The following is a 6,149-nucleotide window of genomic DNA, read 5'->3' as shown; positions in this document are numbered from 1 at the left end:
AATTTCAGATTGAAGAAGTTGGTAGAATTCTTCTATACTTAGTAGGGTCACTATGAGTTGGAACTGACTCCACAGTACATAACAACAACAATATACTTAACAATAATAACATATATGCTAATATAAACTTAACAACAACATATTTTATATATCTGTGTGTATGTGTGTGTGTGTGTGTGTGTGTGTGTGTGTGTGTGTATCCTGTCCAGTTTCAGTTCTAAGTTTTACTGAAATCTTGGAGCCTTGGTGGTGTGGTGCTGTAGGTTAACACACTGGACCTCAAGCTTGCTTTGAATCACAAGGTCGGCCATTCAAGCTCACCAGCCACTCCTTGGAAACCCTATACAGGGTTGCTGTGGGTTGGAACTGATTCAATGGCACTTAACAACAACAACAAAATGAAATCTTACTAAAATTTTGGTGTAAGCTTCAGTGCTTTCTATAAATCCTGTTTCAGTCTTTGATCTGTAGTCCTCCAGAGTTAAAGTGGAGGTTGGAAGTAAATCATACTCAATTTCTACTTTTGAAAAGATGGGAAACTAGAGGCAGTTAAGACATACATACATACATATTACATACATAAATGTATATATTCAATGGATTTATGCCTTGGCCAAGTTTTAAATTCTAGTTACTGTATAAAAGAAGAGAATGTCTTTACAGACATTTATTTAAGCTATCTGGCGTTGATGTCTTTCTTCTTTATAAAAAGATAAGAGCTATTTCATTTATCCCAAGACACAGACAAGAACAGCAGCAAACATAATCTTTATAAGACATATTTATGCCACATCAATTCAAAATTACCATTGGCCTAAATTGTTGTTGTTGTTAAGTGCTGTGAGTGAATTCCAACTCATAGTGACCCTGTATAAGGTTTCTGAGGAGCAGCTGGTAGGTTTGAACCATCAACTCTGTGGTTAATGTTGTTGTTGTCAAGTGCCGTCGAGTCAATTCTGACCCATAGTGACCCTGTATAAGGTTTCCAAGGAGCAGCTGGTAAGCTTGAACCACTGACCTTGCAGTTCAAATGACTTTGCAGTCTGACGCATTAGCCCACAGCGCCACACCAGGTCTCATAGTCCAGTGCTTATCCTACAGCGGTCACACCACTGGGACTTGCCAGCCTCTACAATCATGTGAATAATTTCTGTAATGGTTCATTTCTATAAATTGGGTGCATATCACACACCCAAGGAAACATGAATAAGGTGGAGACTCAAGATGTGTCTCACCCTAATCCTGCTTCATTAACATAATGGACAACTTACTCCAAAATGGTATCATAAGTATAGATATTGTTGCTGTTGTTCTTGTTAAGTGCTGGTAAGTTGGTTCTGACTCATAGCGACCCACTGTATGGTGTCCAAGTGGTGGCTGGTGAATTTGAACAATAGACTTTGTTCAAATCATCCTTGCTGTCCAGTGCTTATCCCCCAGCTCCACACTAGGTTGTTGATAATCATATTGTATTAGCATTTTATCTGTATTTGTTTCTCCCACTGGATTGTGAATATTTGAGCAAACATTTTTTTCTCATTTGTTTTTATAATCCCATATGGTTAGACTTTATATAGAAGATATAATATATTCTTTTATTGTAACAGATTTAATTTGCCAAGATATTTGAAATAATGGTGCTTCAACTTATATAAGTGCATAATTTCCAAGGTGGTAATTTGGAGGAGATAGAATACTGTCACACTACATTGTCCTCCACTGCTCCTAAATAAACCTAAATTCTTTACTTTGAGTTAGTGGACAATTGGCTGCCAAACAATGAACTTCCTCTCTAGGAGGAGGGAGATCTCTACTGTGTGAGTCTTCCTGTAGCCAAGGGTCCAAGCATTCCCCTTCTACTTCCCAGCACTTGTGGCCTAGGTTTGACTAACTGGAAACCACATGAAATTCTGAATTCTGAGAGAAGGCCATAAATGGATACTTGAGAAATTCATCGTTGTTGGCATCAGTTGGCAGAACAAATACCAACAATGTTCTGAAGAGATAGTTTCTCCTGTTACTCTTCCTTCATGCCTGCCTAGTCTCCAAACCAAAACCAAACACTGTTATGGAGTCAATTCCAATTCATAGTGAGCCCTGTATAGAGTGTCTGAGACAGTAAATCAGAAAGCCCCATCTTTCTCCAACAAAGCGGCTGGTAGGTTTGAATTGCTGACCTTGTGGTTGGGCGCCCAACACCAATACCTAAGCAGTGTCACCAGGGCACCTTACCTCCTCTGTAGGCTTCCTAAATTCCCAAGCCTGTTTCTTCAGGTTTTCCATCAATTATGGATTCTAGTCACTATCTAACAATACATTTCTGTCTACTTAGGATAGCCGTGGTTGCTTTTTGTTATTTGTACCCAAGAACCTGACTAATATGTGGCCTACAAACTCTCAGTTTTGCTAAATCTCCCCCATATTGGCTGCATGCCCTTTCTTTGCATAATCCCTCCTGCCCTGAGTTCTCTTCCTTCCTTTATTTGAATTGTTGTTGGTGGTAGGTTCCGACTCATAACAACCCTGTATAGGGTTCCCAAGGAGCGGCTGGTGGGTCTGAACCACAAACCTTGTGGTTAGCAGTCCAGCATTGATACTACAGCACCACATCAAAACTCTTTATCTGCATGGAAAGCTCCTTTTCTTCTTTTGAGTATTAATTTAAATGTAACCAATTCATGTACTAGAGATAATCTTATGTTCATATTACTTTCCTTTTTCTTTTCCTTGTTCCTTAGTATGAATGTTGCTATTGTTTGCTATTAAATCTCTTGCATGCATATTAGTCTATTATTAGTCCAAACATAAACAATAACCAATGTTTATATAATACATAATTTAAAAACTAAAATTTAGTGGCACAGAAGTCAAGCACTCAGCTATAATCAAAAAGTCAGCAGTTCAAACCCACTAGTTGCTCTGCAGGAGAAAGATGAGGCAGTCTGCTTCCATAAGATTGTTGTTGTTTAAATGCCATCAAGTTGGTTCCAACTCATAGTTGTCCTATATAGGGTTTCCAAGGAGAGCCTGGTAATTTTGAATCACCAACCTTGCAGTTCAAACCAGCCTTGCAATCCAGTGCATTATCCCACAGTGCCACACCAGAACTCCATAAGATTTGTTGCTGTTATTGTTAAGTGCCGTCGAGTTGGTTCCGATCCATAGCGACCCTGAACAGGGTTTCCAAGGCTGTAAATCTTTACGGGAACAGAATGCCTCATCTTTCTCCTGCAGAGCAGCTGGCAGTTTCGAACTGCTGATCTTACGGTTCTCAGCCCGATTTGTAACCACTCTGCTTCCAGAGCTCCTTTAGATTACAGCCTAGGAAACTCTAAGGGGCAGTTCTACTCTGTCTCACAGGATCACTGTGAGACAGAATCGACTCTACAGCAATGGGATTTTGACCATGATCATTTAAACTAATGTATTTCATGAAAAGTGTGCATTACTTTGAACATGAAGTTTGACCATAACAAAGATGAAAATATTATACTTTGTGTGGGTTTTCTTACTACAAGTTGGCAGGCATAATCCTCAAGTCATAAGATAAATTATCTGAAGAGTCAGGCTTGAACAAAAGGGAATCAGAGAACCCAGAGCTATTTGAAATTCTAAAATTCAGAATGTAGGCTTTAATCTGAATTTTATAAACTTTATGCCAAAGAACATTTTCTTGATATTTATTTCAATGCCAATAAAACAAAAGACTGATGTCTGAAATATCTTTTGCTTCTCTATGTAAGTATAAAAGAACTTTGACTGGATTTTGTTAAAGCAATAGTATTGTAAGATTCTTATATATTCCCTATGCTTAGGGACATTAAAATGAATATTTTCCTACTATAAATTGGGAATCCTGAGACTTGGAGAATGCTGAATTAATCTGTGCTGAAGAAGCAAGTAAAGATGACAGCTGAGATTGAATGATCCCCTTGACTTCCTTGAGGCCCTTGTGTGGTGGATATATATCATAAATATGATACTTCTGTATACTGTGGGACTTTAACATAGAGCCTTCTGAAACAAGCACAATAGCAATGGGCAATAGACATGCTAAAGAGCATGATACTTTGAGCACAATGCCCATTTTGGAATAAAATATTCTTTTTTTTCCTCCCTGGAGCAGCAAGAAGAGTGCCGCCATACTTTGTCAATTCCACTTCACGTTATTATGCTCTTCACCCCTTCATTAAAGCACTAGTATGCAAGTGATCATTCCTAATAATAGGCTCTCCACTATTAGAAGTGGGCCTTTTTCATTTTTTACCAAATTATGAAATAGCTTCCCATTATAACTTATGTTCTGTATACTCCAGCCAAGACTTTTCTCTCATCTTAAAATGCTCTGCTTTAAATGGGCCTCTAATGTATAATTTTATTGTTTGAGCATTTCATTTTCTTTTTGATTTATGTTTCTTTATAGCTGGTTAGACAGCTCTTTGTGATCTTTTGATGAAAGATTCTACATAAATAAAATTGACTGAGAAGAGGGACCTTGATGGTAGCATTGAGAAGGCTCTCGACGCACTGCAAACTTAAGATCAAAATTCAAATCTCAAATGAATAAGCCAAAGGATGCTCTAACTCACCCTCTGTTAAATTTTTATTTTAAAAATTCAAACTAAAATTGGTAATTTTACCCTATGCTAGATTTAATCTGACTGAAGAAATGGTTTGGGATCATTTTTACCAAAATGTATTGAACTGCCAAGGCTAAAGTAAGTAAATATCTATAATGATTATGTTGACTGAATTCATAAACTTCTAAGTTAAAAAAAAAAAAAAGATAATAGGTATTGAAGCAGACAACAAAATATATGCTAGTCTTCTGCAAACGATATTGCTATTGTTGTTAATTGCAGTCCAGTCGTTTCTGACTCAGAGCGACCCTATATTGGGTTTCTGAGAAGTGGCTGGTGGGTTTGAACTGCCAATGTTGTGGTTAGCAATTCAATGCTTACCCTCTTTTGAAGTCTACCTGTTATTTCCAAATCTGTTTTTTTAATTATTATTACTTCACTACTTATTTCCTACTTTCATTATATGTCAGGGTATCAGTTACTTTTAATTGGCAATGAATCACTGATGCAGCCTAAGAAGATCCCTTTACTTCATTACCTTTCACAAATGCTTGAATAACTGACTGGTTTTGTTGCTGCTGCTGCTGTTGGTGTTATTTGGTTTAAATATTCCATCTAACTGTACTCAATCAGTGGACTCTACCTTACTTAATATTGTTGTTGTTGTTGCTAAGTGCCATTGGTTCGGTTCTGATTTATAGCGACCCTGCATACGGTTTCTGAGGAGTTGCTGGTGAGCTTAATCCAGCATCAAACCAACCTTTCAGTCCAACCCATCAACCCACAGCGCCACATCAGGATTCTTAACATGGAGATCTGAAATGTATATGGTTAACCTTAGAAAAATAATGTATGCTTGCTGTAGTTGGTACTTTAGATTAAACATTCTTTATATTTTTTTCTTCCTTAAAGTAAAATATCAAGTTGTGAGAAAAATGTATAGAATATTAACTTGCTTGCTTTCTCAACATTTCCATTCCCAAAACATATGACTCTGTTAAACTCATTACATAAAAAAAAGCAGAGAATAGGACTTCATTATTCAAGATCCTGAATTATAATGGGATTTAAATCATAAAAATGATTGGGAGAGATATAAGGAGAAAGAACTAAGCTATCCCATCTCCAGAACTGATAAAGTTTTCTATAGAGGGAAGCTAAGAAGGAACTAGATGGTGGGAAGTGGTTGGGAATGATGAAATCTGAATGATGTGGGGACCTATAGCCTGTTCAAGTTAAAGCCCTGGGCAGATGGAAAAACCAGAGAGAAGAACTGACTATGGGGTATGTATAAGCAGGAAAGGGCTAAAACAGACTAACAGCATCCAATAGCACCAAGTGAAACAGGCTTCCTGACAGAGAACTGTGATTGGGAACAAGAGATGACACATCAGCAACTCTCTTTAAGGTTATTTTTCTTGCATATTTGAATTGCTAGACTTAGACTCTGCCTTCTTGCTGTTGTTAGGAGCTGTAGAGTCAGTTCCAACTCATAGCAACCTTACACACAACAGAACAGATCCCTGCACTTGCTCACTATCATTGCTAAACATTGAGTTCATTGCTGCT

This window comes from Chrysochloris asiatica, unplaced genomic scaffold (genome assembly GCF_000296735.1).
Source record: "Chrysochloris asiatica unplaced genomic scaffold, ChrAsi1.0 scaffold00084, whole genome shotgun sequence".
NCBI classification, from domain to species: domain Eukaryota; kingdom Metazoa; phylum Chordata; class Mammalia; order Afrosoricida; family Chrysochloridae; genus Chrysochloris; species Chrysochloris asiatica.
The sequence above is the reverse complement of the archived record's forward strand: the minus strand, read 5'-3'. Positions refer to the sequence as shown.